The 26,489-nt window shown below is 50.3% G+C and overlaps 1 protein-coding gene across 16 annotated transcripts in view; it reads left to right on the top strand.

Moving 5' to 3' along the window:
• Positions 1-26,489, top strand: part of LOC131417912 (ral-GDS-related protein-like) — a 150,955-nt gene that overhangs the window by 103,534 nt on the left and 20,932 nt on the right. For 9 of the 16 annotated variants that reach the window (XR_009222776.1, XR_009222777.1, XM_058562018.1 and 6 more), the window contains exons 1-2: positions 12,090-12,271; positions 20,606-21,147. The exons of 3 other annotated variants lie outside the window; for them this stretch is intronic. The gene's annotated coding sequence lies outside the window, so the exon portion shown is untranslated. Of the gene's footprint in view, positions 1-12,088; positions 12,272-20,605; positions 21,148-26,489 lie in introns of those variants that run through there. 4 more of the 16 variants (XM_058562010.1, XM_058562006.1, XM_058562012.1 and 1 more) reach the window with 4 other exon arrangements.

Genomic DNA, 26,489 nt, shown 5'->3' on the forward strand with positions numbered 1-26,489 from the left:
ACAGGGAGGCACCTTTCAAGGATATGCTAGTTCCCTGGATAGGGATTCATATTTGGAGGTGAGCAAAAGTAAGCAGAACCATTTCTTTTGACGACGGTGGGGATTTTGCTGAGGAGGGCTGTATTTGCTACAAACAAGGGGGCGATCCCAGAGTAGCAACACTAGTTTCACTGTTAGACAAGTGCCAGCTGCAGCTGCTCAGGACTCCTGCCAGCCCCAACTGGAGTTTGTGCTGAAAGCCACACCATCCAGGCAGCTGGGGAGGAGTTCCCAAGGCCACAGGCTCCCGGGGGAACTGGAAGTGACGACCTGGGTTACAGTGAGCCCAACAGATGAGATTCAGGAGAAAAAGCGGGACAAAGGCCAGAGGTAGGAGAGACCCAGCCCCAGGCGAGGAGTGTTTCTGAGCACAGCCAGAGAGGGTTGGTTATCTGATGGCTTCATGCCTGGCTGGGAGGTTTCCTCAGTCCCCCAAGGGGAGAGAGGAGCATGAAAGGGCTGCTGTCAGGGCGATGGGAAAACTCACTTCTGTGCCATTAAGGTTGTGTTCAGGCCAGATGCAGGTGATCAGGTGGAACAAAGGATGAGTAGGCTTTGGGAAAGGGGATCAGAATCTTAGGATAAATGCCTTGGCACCCATATGCCTTCCTCGCAACTGCCCGCACCGGGACAGGGCATCCCACAGGGATGAGGAGCCTCGCTGGAGCCCCAAGTCTTCTCCTTGGGGAAGTGTGCAGGATTTGGCTCCTTGGGGTATGAGAGGACTGGGGTCCCCACCCCACAATGGTTTCTGTTAGTCTGCAATCACGCTCTGATTACATCTGCTCCCTGAATGAACCTCCACTCCGGGGCCTGTGCTCTGCCCTAGTCCAGCCTGGTCCTCCCACTGCCAGGCTGGGAGACATGGCCCTACTGGCTGCCTTTTGCTGGACACGGGAAGACATTTAGGGCACTGAGTGGTTGGCAGGGCTGGGGACTGTACTCCACATGCTGCAGAACCACACTCCCTTGCAGCTTCTGGCAGCCCATCACTGCGTATGAGGCTGCTCATCATCTCTTGGCCTCCATAAGGTGCAGACCCCAGGGCTCAGCTCTTGGTATGCAACTCGTTCCTGCCTAAACTCACTCCCGTGGTGATCGCACCACTCATGTGACTTTAAATACCACCTCTGACCTGATGGCTCCTGAATGGCTCGCTCCCTTACACTCCAGACCCAAACGCCCTCCTCCCTTCTTGTCCTCTCCACCACTGTTGTTCATCTCAAGTTCAACACGCCCCCAGTAAAGCTCCAATGAAGCAAGAAAGACTTCCCCTCCACACCTGCCCCTCCTGCACCTTTCCCCATCTTGGTTAGCAGCAACTCCAACCTTCTGCTTGCTCAACCAAAAACTCTCGATTCACTCTTGACTCCCATCTTCTCTCTCCCCACATCTAATGCATCAGAAAATCCTGTTGTTTCCATCTTCAAAAAACACCCAGAATCTGAACCTCCTGCTCACCTTCATACCACCACCTGGTGTAGGCCACTGTCAACTGCTGCCTGTGCTGTTGTAGGCGCCTCCTCCCTGATCCCTCTGCTTCTGCCCAGGCAGAGGAAGTTTCCCCTTGGGCTTTGGGGACTGAAAGAGGGGCAGCAGAGGGGCCTTGACCAGAGGGCTGGGGCCTCTGACACTGGACAAGTCATGGGCTTGTCCACCCATGACACTGCCTGCTGTTGACTGCAGCCTTTGGCACTTGAAGGCCTATCACCCGGGACCCCCTCTGGGGCTCCTATACTACAGGTTGTGACACACTGGCACTGGAGAACAGAGGAAGTTGGCAGAGTGCCTGTGAGTCCCTTGGCGGATCCCCACCCTGGCAGGCGGGCCCACGTGAGTGCTCATGGCCCTTCCTCGAACCCCATCTGTGCCAGGGGCAGCACACCACCCACACAATCCCACCAACTGCCCCCTGGGCTTGAGCTGTGAACTCCTCAGATTGCTCCGTGTCCCTGCTTCCAGGTGGGACAGGCTGGGGGTCCCCCAACACGCACCCCTTGGGATCCTAACCTGAACATGACATTTTACCATCTGGGGCTCAGCAAACTCCCGCTGGGGAGCATCCTCAGCCCTGGCCTGTCCACCGGGGGGGGGCACCTGGGAGCTGAGTTCACCCAGACAGCACCCCCAGTTTAGCCCTGGCGTTCTCCAAGCTGTTGGCTCGATGTGCTCGTGAAAAGTGGGCCAGGATCTCATGCAGTGTCAGAATGTGCCTGGGAATCTGCAGCAGGGAGAGGCAGGGGGACAGGGACAGAGGCAAGGATGGGGAAGGACAGAGGGACAGGGAGACAAAGGCAAGGAGAGAGACAGTGATGAAACAAGTGAGAGATATAGCAACAATGGAGAGAGGGAGAGAGAGACACCAAGTGGACGGAGAATGGTACTCGCAGCTCCCAGCACTCCCATGAGCAGGGCTGAGGACGGACACCCACAGCACTTCTGATCTCAGACTCTAACGTGGAGGCTCTTCCAGGGTCTTGTCTGGGCCTGGAGCCCAGAGCTTGAGGCTCTAAGCCGGCAAGCAGAAGGGCCTGGAGGTGGGCTCAGGACCAGGAGCTCCCCCTCGCCTTCCCACACTGCCTGCTCTGTGGAGCTGGACAGGCCTGCCATCCGCTGGGTCAGGGGCTGGCTCTAACTCCATTCTCCAGGCAGCCCAGACCTGGGGCCTGTTAGGGCCTGGGGCCTCCTGGCCATGGCCCCCTGGTGCCCCCAGTTGTGGCTTCCTCCCAGCTGGGGCCATCACTGCCATGGCCCCCCAGCAGGCTCCCCAGCCATGCGCCCTCAAGGACAGGGCTAGGTGCCAGCTGGAGCATGGGGTCAGTGAGGAAGGTCTCCAGAACTATCTCCTTGCAGTCAGTTTGGCCTCATAGTGCTTCAGCAGCTTGTCAAAGTCACTGTTCTGCTTGCAGTGGGCCAGGATCTGCAGGCTGTACTGGTGGCTGGAGACCAACTCCTGATAGAAATTGACCATGGGCAGCAGGATGGCCAACAGGTCTGCTCGGTGGGATGCCCCACAAGCCCTTGGTCACCCAGCCCCACCCACGGAGGTCATGGCCAGGCTCAGACCTCCCACCCAGAGACACCCTTGCCTTTGGGGATGACTCTGGCACCACTGCCCTATCCAGGGCCAGATAGGTGGCCCCAGGCATCAGGACAACAGAGTCACAGATCTTTATAGAGATGGGGCCCCGACTAGTCTGACTCCTGTGTATTGAAAGGTTGGAGAGGGCTGTTGTGGGTGCTGTGGTGTGCCTCGCCGCCTGAAGGGTCTGAAGGGCCACCCAGCTCTGGAGCTTTGGGCGGGTTGGCTGAGGCCTCTGTGGTAAGTGAATTGCAGCTCCACATCCCCGTTGGCCCTTCCCCCCCATGAGGCCTCCCTCCCAGAGTGCCCCGCCAGTGACAGAAGTGACCCATCCGAGGTCATAAGGTGAGTCAGCAGCTGGCTTGGAACCAGGTCTCCTGAGTCCCCCATTCCAGTGCTTCCCCCACATGACATGCCCTCCCGAGTCTCGTCCCCTCAGCTGCCTGTCCACTTATCCACGTGTCCCTGTCCTTCCATGCCTCCCAAGGTTCAGCAACTTGGGTCTGCTGCTGGCCTGCTCTGTCCCAACCTCTTGGAAACACAGTCCCCTGCCTTCCAGCCTCCGAAAGCCCAGCCAATCTCCCCAAACCTGACCTTCAGTACTTGATTGGCAGGGATGGGTCCACTGAAACCTCTGCTTATAAACTCCATTGAAAAAGAGAAACATGCCTCCTTTGCGATAAACTCTAAGTGGGAGCTTACACAGGGCATTCCACTACCCAAGGGACGGCACCTTCAACCACGTAACTACAGGAAGTGCAGACCTCGTCTTTCTAGGGCCGCTTCCCATTGTGACCTTGGGGAAAAGTGGGGCTCTCTGACTTAGGGAAAGTGAACAACAAAATGTCACACTCAGTGTGGGAGAGGCGCAATGCAGGGGTCCTGCTGTGCAGCCCTCGGGGCCGTCAGGGCGGTTCACCCCGCTCGGAGAGCAGTGATGCAGGGTGGACGGAGTGGGAGCCTTGACCGTGCTTCTACCTTTTGTTTCAGTCATTCTACTTTTGGAAACCTGTCCCAAGGAGATGCTCTCTCATATGAACATTTCAGATGCAGAGATGAGTGTTTCTAGTAACAAAAATTTGCAACAACTTTAAGAGCCAAGGATGGGAGATGGCTGCATGGATGATGGCATGCTCACAGGTACTGGGGCATCATACAGCCATCAAAAAGCGTACTTTCAGCATGAGAAAACAATTGTGCTACAATCTTAAGTAAAAAAAAAAAACACATTACGATTCAAATTCAATATTCATATGTGTGACATTATGTAAATAAAATGGGGAAAAATCCCAAGATCTGTGCATAGAAAAAATCTGAAGAAAACACAACAAAGTGTTTACAGTGGTTATCTTTGAGAAACAGAACTATGGTTGATACAGCTTTTAACATTTTCTGCTTCTCTAGATTGTCAGATTTTCTCAAATAGGTTCATATATATTATTTTTAAAAGGGAAATGTAGATAAGAAACTAAAAATATATCTCTTCCTCCTAGAAAAACAGCTTTTGCCAACTTGTCTTTCCTCTTCTGCTCCCTCTGAGGGATTCTGTGTTTTTAAGGGGCCGCTGTTACACTCAGGGAGGATGGAAGTGCCGCCAGCCTGGAGGAGTGGGCCCTGGAGAGGGACTTCTCGGGTGGAGGCCGGAGCAGGAGGCCTGGGGACCTCTGCCAGGGCTGCCTGCTCATCCAGGCCCCAGTGGGCCAGCAGGAGATGCAGGCCTTCAGCCCTTGGTAGAGATCTGGTGCAAACACACGATGGCCTCACTGACAGAGGAGGCACAGGGTAAGCTCTGGCCACGGAGTTCCTGCCCCTCCAAGGGGCCCTCGCCCCCAAGTCCAGCAGAGCTGAGGGGACCAGGGAGAGGGCAGGGGCTGCCACCACCGGTGGGACTCTAGCAGCAAACACCTTTCTCAAGTGACACCTTATGTGAAAACCCCATCAGCGGGATGGACTATGTAACTTGTGAGGCCCAGTGCAGAGAAAATATGCAGGACCCCTTCTTTAAAAAATGACAAAATTTCAAGATGGTGACAGCAGACCACTAAACCAAACACAGACTTTTGTAAACATGGGTCACACGCCCCAGAAGCTGGCAGAGGATGGCAGCTGCTCTTGTTGCCAAGCCCTCCTGGCACCCTCAGTGCACACCTGCTGGGGTGACCCTAAGGGATCTTAGAGGAACTCAGGGCTCTGGAGAATTCAGAGGAAATGCCACTGATGATGTGAAAAGAGCTAGGGCTTGAGACTCCGCCTTATGCTGCTTCTCAGCTGTGTGACCTCCAGCAATATGCCTAACACCTCTGAACCTCAGGTCTTTCCCGTAAAATATGAAGGTGAAATGAGGTCACCCCTGTATGTAATGGGAAAATTTGAGGGCTTGGTGCAGAGAAGGTGCTTAGTAAATGCTAGCTCTCCACCACCCCCTTTTGGGGGAAAACTTAGAAAAGCAAAAACACCCAGATTCTCCCAAGCACCTGCCCTGTCACCACCTAAAGAGCCGTGGGGAACATGCCTCCTCACTGGCAGCTTAGCACCAGGCTGGGTAATGGGTCTCTGAGCACCCTCCAGCCACATTGCTGTGGCTCCCCTCCCAGCACCCTTTTCCCCGCCCATGCTACCCGGCCAGCCAGCTCCAGAACACAGCCCGAGTCTCCTCTCCTAGGATGAGCTGTAAGGATGCCAAAGAGACTTTTGCTACTTCCTGCAGCCCCCTCCCCTCCCAACTGTTCCTCCTCTGCCCCTGCTCAACACCCTCAGCTCCTACCACCCTGGAGACCTGGGAACCTCCCCAATGTGTCTGGGATTTGAGCTGAACGACAGAATGGAAGCCAAAGGGACTCTGTCATACACCCCATTTGTGGACAGGCAAACAGGCTCAGAGAGAAAGAGTGAAACCCCTGGGAGTCAGGGCAGCCCCAGCCTAGAAGCCTGTCCCCCTCTTCCTGCAGTGGTCACTGTCTTTCTCTGCCACATCAGATGCCCCTCCCTGGTCCATTTCTCCACGTGTGTTCTCTGCTCCATCTCTCTGTGATGACCCAGCACTTTGGCTGTTGGAGGCCTCTGGTGTTGTCCTCCTTGGGGAGCTGTCACAGGGGACTGTGCCCTCTCCCAGCAGTTTGTGCACTGAGGGCAAACCCCCACCCTGGGGTCTCACTGAGTACAATAAGAGCAGGGGGTGGAAGGTGCTGAGTGGGTGCAGAGACAACCCTGAGCTGTGTGGCAGACGTCCAAAGATAGTAGCTCAGGAAATCACAAACATGCCACAGAGCCAACTCGCCTCCTTTTTCAGGGCATGTGGCTTTGTCCCCTCAAGACCACTTGCTGAACTGCAGGATGAATGGGCTCTAACCATTGAGCCTATGGAGCACTTTGAGAGCAAAATGGGACAGTTACCCAATCTCCACTTTCGGGTTGCTAAAACTACCCCGGCCTGTGCTTGAAGAGCTGCTGAAAATATCTAATGGAGAAATATTCAGGGCTGATGCAGGCTTTTCTGTTTTTTCAATTCTCTGAGAACCTTGGCACATGAAATAATGGCTGTTCTTGGATCTGAACTCTAAAGAGCTAAGGGACTCACACACACACGCTTGTGGAGAGCTCAGAGACTCGTGGATGCCCAGTCAGCACCCTCACTGCCCTCATGTCAGCACCCCCATCCCAGTCTGCTCTCTTGGCCAGTTCTGGGATTTGCACGCGGTATTCTTTTCTCTTTAGGATGGCAGGGTGTCTGTGTGTGTGTGTGTGTAAATGTAGTCTGTATGTTAAACTGATGGCGCTCTTCTCAGAGACATCTACAGGACACCTACTCCCCAGGGACCAGAGCAAAAACCAGATGCAGTCAGGTCAGGCTCTCTGCTCCCTGCAAAAGCAACACTGGCAGTCTGGGAGCCTAATTTAAGGATCGGGCCGGGTGGGCAAAGCTCTGGAAAGCTGTGAGCCTGGGGACCCTGCAGAAGCCTTGGGACACGGCCCACCCCTGCTACGAGCCAGTGTCAGGTTGGCGGCAGGAGCGCCAGCCCCACTGACCTCGCAGAGGCTGCCTTTCCTTTATCCTGCAGGTGCCTTCTGGGGATGCATTTGCTTTGGATCTGGGTTGGCTTGGCTAACATCCAAGCCTGCTCAGTTGAACTTTGTCAACGATGGCCATGGAGAGTTGGGACTTTGGCTTATACCCCAACTCTCCGGCTACAGTCTAGCTCTGGCTGCCCAACCTGGCCCAATGCCTGGCATCTCAGCTGAGCCCTGCCCACTTGCCACCCCACAGTCTGGCCTTCTTGGCCCATCACAGTCGAACCCTCGTTTGCCACACCCCTTAGGTGCACTGCTCGTTGGCTCCTGCCCCACCCCACTCCCCTCTCTAGAGACAGTGTCTTTAATCCAGAATTCATTTAGTCAGTGCAGTCATTGACGGAGGAATTAGTCCATGGTTTTCTCTCTTTTGTTAGCAGTCAAGGTTTTGCTAAAGATCTCTGTACTTCTTTCTTTTTAAACAGCTGCCACACAACTCAGTTCTCTCTCCTTCATTCTTGATTCCCTCTGACCTGTTCCAAGCCTAAGAGATGCCCATTTCTGTCTCCCTTTGTGCCAATCCTGTCAGCATGTCCTGATGGAGTCTCTGTGGTGGGCACCATGCTGGGCACGGGTGAGACACAGCCAAAGGTGGATAAGTCAGATCCCTTCCCTGGAGGAGCTTCCAGCCTAAGAAGCGGGTCAGATACCCACAGAGGTAACTTATACTCCAACAATGTGAGGCCAGACCAGAGGTGCACACCTCCTGCAGTGGGAGGGTCTCACCATGGAAGCCACAAGCGCTACCCAGAGGTTTAGCAGGACAAAAAAGGAGCCCAATTGGGCTGGCCTTGTGGTGTAGTGGTCAAGTGCACACGCTCTGCTGCTGGCGGCCTGGGGTTCTCATCCCGGGCCTGCACCCATGCACCGCTCGTCAGGCTATGCTGTGGTGGCATCCCATATAAAAGTGGAGGAAAATGGGCACAGATGTTAGCCCAGGGCCAGTCTTCCTCAGCATCAAGAGGAGGATTGGCGTGGATATTTGTTGAAGGCTGATCTTTCTCACACACACAAAAAGGAGCCCAGCAGGTGTGTTATAGAATGGAAGGAATTTGAGCAGAGGGGATGGTGTGAACAAAGATGCAGAGTACGACAGGGTGTTGAGTGCAGGGCAGCAGGGGTGGGGGTGGCAGGAGGAACATGGGAAACAGGACTCAAGGCACAGAGTGGGCCCTGCAGAGGGGCTGACTGGGGAGGGGTCAAGGCAGCCCTCTCCATGACAAAGTTGGTTTGCAAACCTGATTCCTCAGCTACAGTTTTACCTTAAACCCTGAATTAAGATCTCTGCAGTTTCTTGCAGATTCAGGCTTCCAGGATTCTGAGTGCTTCCAAGCCAGGAAAATACCACGACCATCTCTAAACTCCTACCCTGCCTTCTAGGGTTGCTTGAGCGGTCCCAACTTACTTCCAATCATAAATGGGAGAAAAATAGCTATTAAAACAATGAAATGGTGCCAAACTGAAGATTCTAGAGGAGGGGAGGATTCTTCTCAGAGGAGGATGCTCCCTTTGTTTTAGATGGTCCTTGGAGCTTTCTGGTTACAAAAGATGAGGTCCAAGAGGCCTGTTAGGTGGGAGAGAAGAGACTGAGCAAAGCTGGATAGTTTTGCTTAAATTTTGTGCAGACTTTTGTTTATGTGTCATCTCCCATTACCTCTAGGAAGAGATGGCTATGGGTGGAGGCTCCAGGGCTGGAGAATATAGAGGGAGTAGAGACAGGGCCGATGTCCTCGAAGTGTGACCTGTGAACAGCCCGCTTAGAAGGGCCTAATACCTGGTTTAAAGCTTCGCTGTTGCTGCCCTGAAATTCTTAAGAGCACTGCACTTTCATTTTGCACTGGGCCCAGCAAAGTATTTAGCTGGTTCTGAAAAAAGGTATAGAGAATCGTATATTGTTAAATGATTAACCACCAGCTCTCTCAAATAAAAACTCTGACTGGTAGCACCGGCCGATTTCCATGGTGTAAACATTCCTACCTTGGCCCATTTTAAGCTACCGAAGGGTGAATAACAAGCTTGCAAGATTCTTGAAAATTTCACAAGTGACTTGCAAGTTGGTATGAGCCAGCTCCAGCACATCACTGGACGGGGACGAGGGTCTTGGCAGATAGAGGGATTATGAACACCCCCACCACCAACAAAATGGCAGTTGGGAGCGTGTGGAGAGAGGCCAGTGTGAGGAGAGGAGGTCAGCAAGAAATCCCTGTAGCAGAAAAGGCTGAGTGACAGGAGGGCAGGTATGTCTTCTATTCACATTTAAGCTGTTTTCTGTTTCAGTACTGGAAAACCCCTTGACTGTATCTAAACCATTCAGAAAGTCTGGTCCATACTTGGCTGGTGTCAGGGGCTTGGGGACTGAAGGAGGAGCCAGTTGGGTGTCATTAGGGCTTTCCTGTATACTCTGGTTCTCCTCCTGGTACAAGGCAGGACTGTACAGCCCAGGCCCCTGAAGTCTGGGTGTGGTCATGTGACTCACTTTGTCCAGTGAAACATGAGCAGAGCTGTCAGGCATGATTTGTCATGATCCTTCCCCTGCCATGGGACTGGTGAATTTCCTGATGGTGGAGCCCCATCAGACTGAGTCCCTGTCTCTGAGTGAGAATGTTGTGGAGCAGAACACACAATGGACACACAATGTGAGAGAGAAAGCAATCTTTGTTGTTTATGCCACTGAGATTCGGAGGCTGTTTGTAATTGCAGCAGAATCTAGCTCCACCTGATGGGCACGTGGAGTGACCACACGGGGGCAAGGAGCAGTCAAGACTGAGTGAAGACAGCCACTGTGAGAAGTGATATTAGAAGTCAGGAGAGCAGAATTGGAAACCAGACATGGCTAGGAAAATGGAAGACCCTGAAAATCCTCAGGAATATGTGGGATGGGGTTTGAGGAAGTTTTCTGGCTATCAGGTGGACCATGAGAGCTTGACGCCATCCAGGTGACACAGTGGTTCCTGAACATGCACCTTTTAGATGGCCCATCTCCCCAGCAAGGAAGGAATCAGTTGTGGGGCAGGTACAGGTCAAGGATCTACAGCCAGGAGACCCAAGGTTAAGCCTGGATTCCAGCGCTGGAAGTGACCTTGGAGTGACCTTGGATAAGTCACTTCCTCTTCTGTGGACATCAGAATTCTCAGATCCCTCCCAGCTCTGACGTTCTAAGACACTCTGTCTTTGTCATGGGCGTCACTCATCACTTACTTGTCTCCTTGGCACCTCCTGCCTACCTGATGGCCTACTTCCTGGGAAATGTGCTCTGTTTCACCTTCCTGGAGCCCCTCCAGAGCACACAGCTGCCCTCTGCCCTGCAGGATGTGTATGTGTGTGTGTGTGTGTGTGTGTGTGTTAGAGAGAGAGAGAGAGAAAGAGAGAGACTATAGCCAGAAAGCTTTACCAAGCTGATCTTTTAAAGTCTTGTTTAAAGAAATCGTTTGCCCTGGAGAGTAATGTACTCAGTTGGAAACGTTGTTCCAAATTCCCACCAAAAAGGCCTCTGCTGCCACACTGACACACACACACACACACACACACACACACACACACACACATACACACACACATACACTTTCACTCAAAACTGACCAGTTTGGTGCTCTCCAGCACCAGAGAGGGCCCTGCCCTTTGCACCCACCCCTTCTCTGGCCTATCAACCCCCGAAACCTTTCAAGGTCATATGCGACATGAACCCGCACCCTCTTTGGCCATAAAGTGACTCATTTTCTACCTGGGTTCACACCGAAAGCTCTATTATGGTGCCAGTCACACTTTACCACAATCAGACCTTAAGTGTAGAAACTTCCATCTCTTACTGCCTACCACAGAGCCTGATGTCCATTCATTCATCAAGCCCCTACAGAGTACCTACTATGTGCGAGGCAGAAGGGACACAGTGATAAAGGACACTCCTGCCTTCAAGGAGGTCCCACCAGGCTGGATGGGGGACAGACACCCAAGGACCTGGCTCTGACGTGGCATGCTGAGGGTGGGAAAGCCGAGGGAGCAGGGGACGTGGAGCACATTCTGTGATGAGAGTCCCCAGGAGGAGGCATTCGAGCTTGGTAGGATTCCACCAGGCAAGAAAGCGTGGGGGTGGCAGGAGCACTCCAAACAGAAGCCCCAGCATGTGCCAAGGCCAAGAGGTGCACAGCTCATGACCAGGGACACTGGCTGGAGCCCAAAGTGATGGGGAAACAGGAGCCTGGGGCAGAGGATGAGGCTGTGGTCAGCTGATCTTAGGCAGTTAGTGAACGAGTGATTGAGTGAATGAATGACACCCTTGATCATGAAGCCACTAATCTGGTGCTGGTCCCTAGACCTATTCCCTGGTCCCTAACAAGGACTCAACTTGGCTTCAGGGATATGTGTAGGGCTAGGATAGATCTCAGAATGAACCAGATGGTTTAGACATGGGACAAGCCCTCATCCCAGGAGCCATGTGAGAAGAGGCTACGAGTGGCAAGACTGGCAAGTAGACACTCAGACCTGGGTTCTAGTCCTGGCTCTGCAACCACCCAGCTGTGTGAGCTTGGGCAGGTGACTTGAGTTCTCTGAACCTGCTTCATCTTTTGATCCTATGAAGATGGCTATGGGGACTGACTAAGGAAGCTTGTCTGACAGTGCCTGGTGCAGGGTAGAGGAGGTGTGTGGAATCTTAAACTTTTGTTCAAGCTCAAGTTCCAAGCTGATGTGACCATTAGTTCAGAGCTTGGCAGCGGTACCATAAGGTGGAATTGGAAACTTTGGATCTTTGAACATTCCAGGCAGAGCTGGCTTCAAGGGCGTGTGATGGGGTCCTATGCTCGGAAGACCCCATGCTTGGGGCTTCAAGTTCTGCAGTTGCCACTCTGAAGTTCTTAATCATTTCTCTTTGAATTTGTTTTCACGAGTAACATCTGATGGAACAATGGAGCACACTCCAGGGGCGTGGAGCCTCAGCCCTCATGTGTTACTGCCTCCTGCTGCCTCCCTGGGATGGTTTCTCAGCTGCTCGCTCCCCAAACGCCGGCACCCCAGAACCCATGACCTCGTCTACCCTCTGTCTGGGAGGAAATGGGTTCAGTCAGCCAGGAAGACACACCTCCCACTGTGAGTCACCCTCCACCCTCTGCAGGGGCCTCGGGGTAGGTGCAGAAAGGGTGAGTGCAGTGCACACCCGATGGTGTCTCAGGGCAGAGTGAGAAGACAGTGTCTGGCACTAGGTGGGTGACTCAGCACGGGCATCTTGCCCACCCCTCATCTAGGTACCAAGTGTATCATGGCACAGAGGCTAGAGGAGGTTGGAGGTTGAAATTGGGGGGTCGCCTGTCTGCCATGGGTGGGTTGGTGGGCTGTGAGAAGGGGAGGTCGACTTCCCCGACTCCACCCAGGGCCTTGCAGTCTTCCCTTGCATCAGGCCCTACAAATCATGCATCCGACCCTCGTTAGAATCTATGTTTCCATTTTCCCATCCTCAGCTCAGAGTCCACGGTCCTCGTGTGATGTGGCCAAATGGCTCTGAGCATCTGGTGAGCATGGTGAGATGAGGGGGGAGAGGCAATCAGATCATTCGGTGCTGGGGTAGACAGCTGGTGAGGGGCGTCTAAGGGACAGAGAGCCAGCGCCTCCCAAGCTTTAATGTAAATGGCAATCGACTGGGATGTTGTGAAAGTGCAGATTCTGATTCTGGAGGTCTGGGCAGGGCCTGAGATTCTGCATTTCCAACATGCTCTTGCTTCATGGACCACAGTTTGAGTAGTGAATTTCTACAAGGCTTAACCTAGGAGCAGCGTGGCCTCCAGACTCATGTGCAGTAAGCCCCTGTAGGAGCTCTTACAACAGGCAGAAGGAACGAATGCTTGGAACTGAGCTAGGATCCCACACTATGACGACCTACCCGGGACTCTGTGTCCCTGGACTCCAGCTGATAATGTGGGAATGCTTAGTCAATGTGGTCATCAGAAAAGTAACTAAAAACTCGCCCATAAATAACCTCACTCAATCCTCACAACCTGGCCAGGCAAGTATAAAAAGGCTGTTGTATAGATGAAGGAATGGAGGCACAGAGGATGGGGGGATGTACTCCAGGTTGCAACTGTCAAGTGGCAGAGGTAGGATCTGAACTCAGATCTAACTAAAGCCCTTCCCACTCTGCCAGCATCACTAAATTTAAGTTTCGAGGCTGGCATAGCTGTGACTGGAAGCTGCTCCCCCTGCCCGTCATGTGCCCCCTGGTCCTGCAGGAGCCTGGAGTGTGAGGTGTTGGGCCTGTGCCCTGTGTCCCCTGGCCAGCCTCCTCTGCACCCCTAGCCAGCAGTCACCTCTGCCTTCAGCCGCTCGATATTGATCTCCCCATCCTCGATCTGCTGCCGTAGCTGCTTGGCCACTGTCTTCTCGCCTCCACGATCTGCAGCAGGTGCAGGTACTCCTGCATCAGCGCTTCATGCTCCCTGGCCAGGGTCTGGTAGCTGTGGACAGTCAGACGTGGTAAGACACTGTCTTCTTGTCCCCCAGAGATCCAAGCAAAAGTGGGGCTCCCTCACTGACTGCTATTAGAAGATCCTGACTCCCAGACATGGTGCACAGGGCCTTGACCTGGCTGCTGTGCTGTTACTGACTGCTCTAGCCCCTTCTCCAACTCCTGTCTCACACTCTGACCTCTGGTCCCTCTAACTGATCCTGTTCTCTCTCCTCCCCCTCCAATCCACCCCCAGGCCTTTGTACAGGCTCACTCTCTTGTTAAGGGTAATGCATCCGGTGACTTTAAGTTAAAGTCAACTCTCAAATGGAAGAACAAAGCCCAGATGACAGCACATCTGTTTACAACACGGTTCACTGAATATTTTGAGCCCACTGTTGAGACCTACTACTCAGAGAAAGAGATTCCTTTCAAAATATGACTGCTCACTGGCAAGTGCTGTGATTCCCATGGAGAGACTGATCCTGGTGTGTGCCCCCCTCCACACACACACAGAAGTTAGGAAAAGTCTTATGACTCACATAATAGAGGTCTCTGAGGAGAGCAGGGCCAGAATCACATGCAGCTCTGAAATGGCTTGAGGGAGCAAAGAAAGGAGCCTAGCCTGGGTTTTTATTGTGGTTTGGGGTTTTAAACAAAAAATCTTCAATGAAATTTGTCAAAGATGGTAACGCATATTTTATTCAGAACCACTGTGATACGCAGAGACCCCTGTGATGTGATTCACAACGGGGGAGAAATGAGGTTGGGCTCCACTCTAAATGCAGCATGGGCAAGTGGGTTTTCACAGCCAGGCAGCATGGTGGGGGTCAGGGGATGGAAAATTACTAAGAGAAACTCAAGTGTTGGGGTTTCTGGCTAACCTGACCTAATAGGATTCTTAACAGAGACAGGCCAGAGTGATCAGACACCACCTGAGGGATGGTGGAGGAGGAGGAGGAGCCTGAGCAGATCTCAAGTGTGATCAGACATTCGTGTGTGGGTTCTGGTTAAACTGACTTTGCAAGGTTGTTGCTAAAACTGGATTTTACAAGGAAGTGCACAGACAGGCATACAAGAAGGTTCAGGGGCCTGACTAAAGTTTGGTCAAAGCGAAAAATCTTTGACAGGGCTGAGACCAGGGCAAGACTTCTGCACACAGACAGGGATTGTGTGGTTGGATCCGAAGCCAATGTCAGAGAACAGAGCCTCCCGACTTGTTCCTCAGCTTGTCCAGGTGTGGACACGAGAGGAAGAGGGAGAGGAGAGGCGTAAGCTGTCAACATACATCAAAAACTGCGGAGTCTGACCGCTCATTACAAGGACAAACATGCGTACAAAAATATGCATTCACAATGGCTTGTTTTTATAGAAAGAAACACCAACAGGAAGCTCAAGAATGATCAGAACTGTGCACTGGGGGTGGCTGGAGGGGACCCAGAAGTGTTGGCAGTGACTCTTCTGAGGTTAGACTTTTCTATCTTACAGATTTATCTAATATAAATAGAGAAATTTACACATACCATGTTTTCCCATTTCATAGCTTTTCTTTAATTTAAACTTCTGTTCATAGGAAACCATTCTAAGATTTAATTCCTTTAGCACACTAATGGTTACAAAAGAGTAACCATACAAAATGACATTTTCATATCTCTCGCTAAGCAAAAGGACAAGCTGCATCCTAGTTTGTCCTCCACTGTATCTCACACAGGCAGGATTTTCAGGAGTCAGTGGCACATTATAATGCAAGAGGGGTTTGGGATTAGCTCCTTAAACATAGTGGGATTAGTTTGATTAATTTTCTTCACATCAATTAAAATAGAAATTCCATTGTTTTAGCTTTTTAAATCTCAATGTTCTCTAGGGACAAGCACATGCAAACACTGATGTAAAAATGAAAATGCACCTGAAAACTTCAACACATTCATTTCACATCTTGAGATTCTCTTGCCTAAAAACAAAAACTCTATTTAGTTCTACAATTTTCTTGCCTTACTGACATTATATCTCTCCATCAATTCACATTTTTAATCCCAAGAAACTCAAAATGTTATTTCTCATACAGGAAATAAAATTACAAAGAGCTAAGGGAAACCAGAAATATAGGGCTGCACTGCTCAATCGATACAGGAATCCAAAGCAAAGAAACACAAATATTGAGATCAGCACAGATAAGCTGCCTGCTTCCCACAGGACAGAAGGAAAGCCACATGCAGAAAGTTAAACACATTCTAAACTCTCCTGGTAGAGACAGAAGCCCTGGAGTGGGTCAGTCCCTGGTGCAGAAGGGTGGTGATACCTGAGCAGCCACAGGAATGGACTCTGGGAGCTCATACACCCTCCCCTGCCTGGGAAGGAAAAGAAGGGCTCCCTCTCTCAGCTTCCACTCTCACAAGTGAGGAGACTCTTGACAGGATGCAGTTTAATGTTGTAACTCAAATGAACCCTAAATTCATAAACTCTAATCCAGACACAGAACTCCTGACATTCACAGACTTTCTCAATGTGAACAAATTACACTCTGTGGGGCCCCTACACTGTGGGTGCAAAACTCCACCCTACGTGTAGACACAGGCTCAAGGGAAGCAAAGGGACAACCTCAGGAAGGGCAACAACTCCCTCCCCCTGTGCAGGTGCCTTCCCAGCTTTCCAGGGCTCTGTAGCTTCTCTCAGCAGAAAGCCTCCTTCTGCAGTGAGTATGAGCAGGGAGGACACCCAGGAAGAACGTGTGGGCCTCAAGTACTTCTCTGTGCAGGCTCAAGGGGGGGCTTATCTTAGAAACCCTGACCCCAGGCCTCTGCTCCCAGTCACGTTTCTTTGGACCACAGTGACCTTGTAAATGGCAAACCCAGTGTTTGAAGAATCCAGCAAATTCACACAAACCTACACTTTAATGGAAAGGAGAGAAGAAAGTTGTAAAGCATTTTTCTAGTTCAACAAGAAAAGCCACATGTATTTATTACTTTCAGAAAATAATGTTAATTAACTATTTCCATGGAAAGACATTGTTTTATAAACAATTAATCATATTACAACTTGCTGTGCAATTGTAAGCCCTGGAATTCCATTTGAAAATACTGCATCACAAGGAAAAGAACAGAACTAACAATATGACTACACACGCTCAGGGGAGGCAGAAAGGGAAACAAGAATTTTTAACACATACAATGTAATACTAGAATCTTTTTTTTTCTGAAATTTACCTATTTCTTGCGTCTTTGGAAATATTTTATACTGCTTTTCAAGCCCACTGATTACATAAACTTTAACTTTTGAAAACCTGAGGCTCCACTAAGTGAGTAAATCTTTTCAAGGTGACAAACCCAGGGAGGGGCAGTGCAAACATGCCAGAACACCCAAGAAAGTTGGCACAGAGGAACCTCCACTCCAAGGCCTTCCCATAGGATGTCTGTGCCAGGAGGGAGCCTGGGAAGGGCACAGGGAGTTCATAAGACAGATTCCAGGTGGCCATTCTCTGCTCTCCTCTCGTGGAAAAGAGCCACAGACAAACTATAAATCTCACAGTCAACTCAGCCAAAACCAAACTCCCACAGCTCCCCACCAAGCAGGACCTCCCCAAGTCTCCCCAGCTAAGTTTCTTGACTCAGGCCATAAACTCAGCACCGACTTCAAGTCCTCCCTCCCCAGCCCCACCCCTCACCACTTCCCATCTGTACACAGTCCTACTGTCTCGATCTCCAAACACACCCAGAATTCAACCTCCTCTCCCCACCCTGACCTACATCTCCAAGGCCTCTTGCCTGGCTTATTGCAACAGCACCCTAACTGGTCTCCTTGCCTCTGCCCCGGCCCCTCTGTGTTATGTTCTCAACAGAGCAGCCAGATCGAGTCTGCTAAACCTATGTCCGGCCATGTTACTCTTGCTCTCAAAACCTTCCAAAGGGTCACCATGTCATTCAGAATAAATCAATGCCCGAGTCCTCGTTATGACCAACAAGGGCCGACGATTGGGCCAAAGTCACAACTCTGCTTTCAGCTCCTGCTGCCGTCACCGGCTGTGCCCTGGCCACACTGGCCTCCTTGCTGCTCCCAGAGCAGGCCACTTGCTCTTCCTCCTGCACTGCTTTTGGAGCTTGTTCAAAATCTACCTCTGCGGTGAGACCTTTCCTGGCCCTCCTGGCTACAACTCCACCCCCCTCCAGCCTGGCACACATCACTCTCCCACATGAGCCACACCATTGGTGTCACATCTAGAACGTCACCCAGGGCATGCTTTTTGTGTTTTGCTCACTTCTCTGGCGCAAGGGTCTAGGACAATGCATGAACCAAACCTTGCGCTCAATAAGAAATGTAGCTTAATGAATGGATAACTATAAAAACTACCAGGAACTGCCTAACCCTTGGGCAAGGGAGGCCGAATCTGTAAGAACACCAGGGGCCAGGAGAGGCTGATCCATTAATCAGCCCTAAAAGGACGCACAGCATCATGTTAGAAAGAAAACTCCCCACCCCATCCTACAAATACCGTACATGTTCTTATCAGCATCAACAGAGGCCTTCAAACACAAACACCTTTTCTACTTTGAAGCAGCCTTCCATGTCTCATTACCACTCATCTCATGTCTTTTCCTGACTTTACCATGATGACTTTCATATCTAAGGTAATATGACTGATATTAAACTGTGTTTTCTACCTTAACCAAGTCTTTCCTGGGAATGGTCGTAGGTATGTAAGTGGTAATAACCTGAGAACAGATGGAGAAGTAAATAATTCTATTCCTTCCCCCACCATGTGCCCCCAGCAAACAGTGCATCACTGTCTGATTCTTTATCTTTTTTAAACAAACGTCACCAGAAATACATCTGCTGAACATGCTCCTTTGGAAGTCAGCCACCTCACGTTTAAGTGGCCAGATGCCACAAACCATTGAAATATTGCCTACTAGTCTACTGTACCGTTCCCAAACTGAGATTTCAGTAAACTTATGTTGCAGCTGCCAGGAAAAGAAAAAGGAATTAAAAACAATGCCATCCTGCCGCCTGGTCAGCCTGCTTCGAGGTTCAGCCTGAGGTAGGCGGCACTCTGTGCTCAGGTCCTCCGGGCCGGTCCAGCAGGTGAGTCAGCACCGGGCACTCTGTGGCCTTGGTCTGTGCCACCATCTCTGCTCTGGGTGCCTCGGGCCACTATGGCCTCCCCATGGCCACCAGCACCCACCTTATGGCCTCCACCACCCTCTCAGTCCCACCCCATGACCACCGTGCTCTCCATTGATTTGGGCTGAGGCCTACAATGTCGGGAAACAGGGTATTCTGGAAACGCTCTTAGGTCACTATCTTCTGGCATTTGCTGTGACTTTTCTGCTCTTTTGATGGCAGTGAGCCTGCCTTGATCTCTGTGATCAGGAATGTGGCTGAGCAAAAGCCGCTTGTACCTCCGGGATGGACGCACCTCCCAGATGCTCTGTTGCTAGATGGGTCCTGGCAGTGCAGGGAAAGGTGGCTCTGCACTGGAGGTGAGTCCTGGAGAGGCATCTGACAGTGGACTCTGCATTTGACAGCATCCTGGGTGGTGGAGGGCGTGGCCCACTCCTCACCCGGGGGCTTACCCTGGGGACTCGGGGAAGGGGCTCCTCTCTTCACTTCTTCCTTGGGCTCCGACAGCATGGTGAGGAGTTTGCCTGTCCCCTGGCTTGGCTCCCTTCATGAAGGCTTCTGGAATTCAGCCAGTTCAGTGAGTCCTTTCCTGCGGACTCCGCACTGGAGGTCCCAAAACAGTGCACTGAACACATTTTACTTTGAAAATCTCCTGGCAGATCCTTTTGTTTTGCATTGCAGTTTCTTGTTGTATTTTGAAAGAGCTGAATGCCACTTGTCTGTAGAATTATTGAAGGTTTACAGCGGTTTGTTCTAAGTCGGAAGTTGTTACAATCTATCCAAAGAACTAGTAATGTGAGCTTGTTTCAGAGGTCAGCCACCCTGCTTTCTTGACAGTTCCTTCAGAGCCTGTGTCCCATAAGTTTTGTTACTGTTTTTGAGAATGAGGCAAAGCACTGCAGTGAAGGTTGCTCTTGTCATGTGTCATTGTTTAACGTGGTCTGGGGGCAAAGGAGGTGGTGGTCCTTTGGTAACTAGTCACAAAGCATTGAGAAAGGTTAGAAGGTCATGTTGCTTGGAACTCCCTGAGGACCTAGTATCCACCTGGTCTGGTCCACAGCGGACTCAGGGGGGCTAGATGACCTCAGGTGGAGCAGAAAGCCCTTGAGAGAGACCCCCCAAACCCCCATGTGCAGAGTTTGGTCTAAATAGAGAATTTACCTTAATGAGGAGAAGAGATGATGAAGTGTCTTGGTCAGTACCTTGCAGGGGCTTGTTGCTTTGTACAGAGAACAGCTTTCCTCCTGGTAAGGGGAGGACAGGAGGAACACGCAACCACAACCCTTGGGGCTGACCTTCTCCTGGCGGCAGTCCTGCGTACCTCAGCTACGCTGAGGTACGCTCAGCTACGTACCTTGAGCAGAGCTGGGGCCAGACGCCCCGCTGAGTGCCTGGGAGGCTCTGCTGTCCGACACCTGGCCTGGCTTTGAAATAGGGGGACCAACCCTCGCCGTTTTAGCACTGCGTCCCATGGACAGCAGGAGGGTTGGGTAGCCATGAGCTTCTAGGAACTATTTCTGAGGCTTCCTGAAGTCTTTCCTGTTGTCTTGATGCCATCCTGTGCTATCTGCCCGAGTGTCTGTGTCCCTACAGGGCACTTACCACAGCCTGGGAGGAGGTATTCACCTTTCTTCTTCCTCTGCCTTAGATGGTCAGTTTCTTAAGGTAGACAGTGGGTCTTTCATCTTTCTATTCCAGTAATAACTTGCAAGCAGAAGGTGCTTCTTAAATCTTTACTAAAGGTTTAAATGGGTAAATTGGCTACAGGTGTCGGTGTTCCCAAAAACACTTGTTTTGTTTCTATACTTGATTATTTTAGGGGTAGACATTTAATCCTTTGTTTCTAGTTACTTTTTCATTTATCCTTGCAGGCTCCACATAAAGGGCTCAATGTCTGGTTCAGTGGTTAAAAGCTGTTCACAGGGATGACTGGACCCCACTAAGCATTCTTTCGTCTGTAGTGAACGTTTCACCAAAAAAAGCTCTTGGAAAGGCTGGATGGTCAGTATTACATGCTCAAGCCATGGCCTTGCCCTCCATCTTCCACCTGATTGAGAAGGGGGGGCTGAAGTCCGTGGCTGCCCCAGGAGAAAGGACACCAGGAAGGCCACCGGGGACCTAAGGAACATGCGAGTGAAGCAGATGGGAAAGGAGCTGCAGGTTCATCGTTGTCCTTGAGGGAAAACCTGAGGGCCTAGCAGGGCTCCCGCAAGTTGAAGCGAGCCACTGTGCAGGGTGAACTTGCACCCAGGGCTGCCCAGGAAGCCGCCAGTCAGGAGCAGGTGCAGAGTCTCTGGAAGGAACTCCAGGATACAGTGTGGCCTCCACAGCATCAGGCAGCCAGGGAGATGCAAACATGTCTGCTATGGATGCTGACAATGAGACCCCCCTCTTCCCTGCCAGGGTCTCTTAGGTAAGAGTGGCATTTCCGTGGGTGACTTTATCCCTCAGGATCTGGGATGTGCAGATTTATTGGCTGGCAACTTTCTTACACTTTCTTCTCAGAGCACACTCGAGAAAGGTCATCTGTCCCCCACGAGGCTGTTGACCGAAAGAGGTTGAAGAGAGATGTGGAGCCCAGCTGCAGAGGGACCAGCCTTGTGCCTGACTAGGGCTTGGCCCAGAACCCCCAAGTTCATCATTCACAATGATGCCTCAGAAAGCCTCCGAGAGCCCCTCCACCCTCCAACAGATGTCACCTTAAAGCCAGACACAGAAGCTGTGCAGAGCAAGCACAGCAACACCGGCCCCACGTCTCTCAGAAACGTCATCCTGTCAGCACTGGGGGCCCAAGAACTCCTCAAGTCGCTGCAGTCCTACTGCTTCTGCTCCCGGGGGAACAGGAGCATGGGTGCCACCTGTGGGAGCAGGTGGAGAAGAATGGCGAGCTGAAGAGGGGCAGCTGCCGACAGCCAGGTGCACACGCTGCAGGAGGAGCTGGACGAGCTGAAGGGAGGGGCTCCCTGCCTTAGCAACCTGGTGCCCCCCGCCGAGGTCAGTGCCCGTGCTCGGGGCTCCCCCACTGCCTGCTCATCATGGGGGGTTTCCTGCTATGCAGCAGACTGCCACTGACCACTTCTTTGTGCAGCATGCCTGCTGCTGTCTTGGGAGAAGGCTCTGCTGGTAGCTGCCCCTTGCAGACAGGGAGCCCAGGCTGCAGAGCTCACCCCCCCAGTTCTAGGGTGCTCCAGAGGCAGCGGTAGTTGTCAAGGTTTAGCCGCTGGGAAAGGAGGCATTGCAGGTCTGCTGGGAAAGCCAGACCTACCCAATGAACGGTGCCTGGATCCTTGTTTTTCCACTTGAACAGGAGAAAATCAGCTTCTGTTGCATCCCTCACACAAATGTAAATTCCAATGAGTTAGGATCTAAATGTGAAATAAAATCGACATAGTAACTATTAGAAAAGTTATAGGAGACTGTTAAAGTCATGGGGAGGTTCTTTCCATTCGTGTTTTAATGAATATCCATGAAGTGAAGTCATTTTGAACATTTTAATAATTTCTTTAAAATTTTAAACATCTTTTTGAGTAGAGTACATTCTCTTTTGTAAATATTAAAGCACTACAGATATATATAAGGTAAGAAGTGGTAAAAACTCCTATTTCTCACCTACCTCCCAACTTTTATTCCTTGTTGGTAGTAAAATTTGGTGTGTAATCTCCTCAACTCTTCCCTGTGCTTTACATGCATATTTCTCCACCTGTACGAATAGGTTGGATATATTTTTGGTGTGTTTATTGGCTATGTTTCTGATTTTCCCACTCTCTTACAGTTTAGTAGTTGTAAACATTGGTTTCTCGATATTCCTTATGTATTGAGGGTACCATCTTTTGCCTGTTATACATCCATGGAAAACATTTCCCTACCACATAGTTCATTTAATCTCGATCAGTGCTCGTCTTCCCAGATGTCAGTAACACTTCAGGAGGGAAACGGCTCTATGTGACTGGCTGTTCAGGATCTCCGGGACCCCCAGGGCAACAACCATTAGGACAACACAAAACAAGAAACAAAACCCATCCTGCGTGTTTTCAGATGCATTCTGGTGGAAGGACAGCTCCAGTTGAGGACCGCTGATGTCTTGGTCAGAGTTATCCACTATGTTCTCCTATCACGTTAAAGCAGTTTTGGTAGTTTCTTGTACCTGATGGTACAGTTTGGTGCCTTTGTCTGTTCCTCTTGGTCAGACTGTGCAAGGTTTCTCACTGTTACAGGTCTTTCCAGACAGCCAGCCCTTAACTCCATTGCTTAGGTCTGCATTGTTTTTCCCGCCTCGTGAATCCTCACTTCATTCTGCTGTTGTTGGTTTTATTGTGGTGTTATTCTGGCTCCTGGAGGGAAGTGCTCAGCTTCTTCTTGTAGAGTTGATATTCCCTGATACCTGCAGTGGAGGCTGTGTCTCTTCTGTCCCTTAGTCTCCACGCCATGGATTTGCCTCATGCTGCTCTCAGTGCTGCTCATTTCTAAAGAGTTTGTCCTGTCTGTCTGGATCCCCTCTGTAACCTGAGAGATTTAGAAGGGTGTGGACAGATTTTCAAGTGGATAGGTTGGGGGAGGGGAGCCAATATTTTGTGATTATTTTTTATTTTTATTGCTTTAAGGTCCGGTAATATGGTTACTTATAGATTTCTGCTTTTTGGACTCTTTAGAGATTTCACTGTGGCTTAGCACACAGTCCATTGTGGTGACTGTTTCATTGTGGTTTGAGAAGAATGTTTCCTCTCCACTAGTTTCTTATGTTGTTGTCCCTCAGGCTGAGGCTAGATCTAGCTTTTTTGTGTTTGTCAACAGATCTGTTTCCTAACTTATTGTATCACTTAAGGGGAAGAGGAAAGTGACTGAATTGACTTAGTATAAGGAAATAGGAGGCTATCAGATAATGGACTATCTCATACACAAGATTTTTTGCCCAAACCTCAAGGTGAACACTAAACAAATAATCAAAGCAAAACCACATATGATAAACAAAGAGAAAACTAGAAGAATCATAAGACAGAACAACCAAACTGAATTGGCAGTCCAAAACAAATGGGACAAGAAACAAAGGAAATGCAAAAGAACCAGAAAATAAGTGACAAAACAGCAACATTAAGCCCTCATATATCAATAATTACCCTAAATGTAAATGGATTGAACTCTCCAATCAAAAGATACAGAGTGGCAGGATGGATTAAAAAGAAAGGCCCAACAATATGCTGCCTTCAGGAAACACATCTTAGCATTAAAGACAAGCACAGGGTCAGAGTCAAAGGATGGAAGACAATACTCCAAGCTAATGGCAAACAAAAGAAAGCAGGTGTTGCCATACTCATATCAGACAAAGTAGACTTCAAGATAAAACAGGTTAAGAAAGACAAAGAAGGGAAATATATAATGATAAAAGGGACACTCCATCAAGAAGACATATCACTTATAAATATATATGCACCCAACATAGGAGCACCAATGTACATAAAGCAACTATTAACAAACCTAAAAGGAGAAATCAACAACAACACAATAATAGTAGGAGATCTTAACACCCCACTTACAGCAATGGATAGATCATCCAGACAAAAAGTTAATAAAGAAATATTAGACTTAAATGAAAAACTGGACGAGATGGACCTAGTAGACATATACAGAGCACTCCATCCAAAAACAGCTGACTACACATTCTTCTCAAGCGCTCATGGAACATTCTCTAAGATAGACCATATGTTGAGAAACAAAGCAAGCCTCAATAAATTTAGGAAGATTGAAATCATAACAAGCATCTTTTCAGACCATAAGGCTATGAAACTGGAAATGAACCATGAAAAAAAAACTGGGAAAGTGACAAAAATGTGGAGATTAAACAACATGCTACTGAACAACCAATGGATCATTGATGAAATTAAAGGAGAAATCAAAAACTATCTGGAAACAAACGAAAATGATAACATGCCATATCAAACCATATGGGATGCAGCAAAAGCAGTCCTGAGAGGGAAACTCATAGCGATACAAGCTGCTATTTTTTTTTAAGTAAACACTCTTTTCCTTTATCCCTGTCTTCTCCTCTGGTACTTTAATAATGCTTATCTATTTCTTTTCATGGTATCCCATAATTCACACTGCCTTTCCCCATTCCTATGCAGTACCGTTTTTCTTTTTGTTTCTTTGACTGGATGATTTCAAACGACACATCTTCTAGTTCACTAATTATTTCTTGTACATGGTTGAATCTGATTTAGAAACTTTCTATTAAATTCTTCAGTTCAGTCGTTGTGTTCTTCAATTCTAGGATTTCTGTTTGTTTTTCCTTAATGATTTCTGTTTCTATAATGAACTTCTCACTTGTTCATGCACTGTTTCCTTATTTCATTTAGTAGTCTATCTATGTTTCCTTAGAGTTTTATGAATTTCTCAAAGAGGGTTGTTCTGAAACCTTTGTGTCATAGTTCCTATATCTCCATTACTTGGTCGGTCATTGGAGTTTTATTTTTTTTCTTTGGTGGTGTCATGAGTCTTTGATTATTCATGATCCTTGTGGCCTTCCATTGGTGTCTGCAAATTTGAGGAAGTAGGCACCTCTTCCAGTCTTTACAGAATGGATTTAGCAAACCAAAGCCTTCATAGTCATCCCATCTAGGGGTCCTGGGTAGGCCATCTGGTGGTGTCCAGGGGCAAGCTTGCTGCTGGAGTCCTTGGACAGCCTGGTACTGGGGTGAGTGGAAAGCTTGGGTCTATGGTATTGTGTCTGGCCCTGGGCACTGCTGGGACCCTGAGATCATGAGTAGCCCCACTGGAGCCTGTTTTGGCAGGTCCTCTTTGAGAGCCTGCAGCCACAGGAGTCATCCAGGGCCATGAGAGTTCGCCAGTGCTGGGATAAGCTGAGAGCCTTGGTTCATGGGAGACTGCAAGGAGCCTGGTGCCACGAGAGACAGCTTGTGCTGTGGTAGGCCAGAAGTCTGGATTCCTGGGAGCCTGCTGGGATCCTGGGGCCACAGGAGCTGCCTGAGGCTGCAGAAGCCAGCAGGCACTGGATCAAGATGGAAGCCTGGGTTCATGGGAACCTGCCGGTGCCTGGTGCCATGGGAGCTGCCTGGGGCTGCCTGAGTCAGCAAGCACCTGGGTAAACTGGGGGCCTGGTTTTGTGGGAGCCTGCAAGGAGCCTCGTTCCATAAGAGCTGTCTACAGCTGCTGGAACTGGCAGGTGGTGTGTTGATCCATGGGCCTGAGTTCCCAGCTGCCCCCTGGGAGCCTGGTGTCATGGAATCTACCTGGGTTGCTGGAGCCAGCAAGTGCTGGAGTGACCTGGGGTCTTGGGTTTGTGGGAGCCCACTGGGGTCTTGGGTTTGCCCTGTTACAGAAGCTGCCTGTGGCTGTGAGTGCTGCCTGTGTCTGCCTGGAGTAGGCAGGACCTTGGGTGATCCAGGGTCTGGATTCACCAGAGCCCACCAGGAGCCTGGTGCCAAGGACACCACTTGTGGTCACAAGAGCCACCTTGGGCTGTTGAAGATGGCAGCCCCTAGGCTGAGATGGGGCCCTGGGTTCCCAGGAGCCTGGTGGGAGCCTGGTGTCAAGGATGCTGCTTGAGGCCACCAGAGCTGGCATGCTCCAGGGTGAGCCAGGGGCCTGGATTTGCAGAAGCCTGCAGGGAGCCAGCTAGGTCCACAGGAGTCAGCCTGGCGCTGGGGCAGGCTGGCTAAGGTCAGGCAGAGTGGAGAAGTCCCTTCTCATTGGGAGGTGTTTGATTACTGATTCAATCTGCTTATTTGTTACTGGTCTATT

The sequence above is a fragment of the Diceros bicornis genome, chromosome 18 (genome assembly GCF_020826845.1).
Source record: "Diceros bicornis minor isolate mBicDic1 chromosome 18, mDicBic1.mat.cur, whole genome shotgun sequence".
Lineage (NCBI taxonomy): Eukaryota > Metazoa > Chordata > Mammalia > Perissodactyla > Rhinocerotidae > Diceros > Diceros bicornis.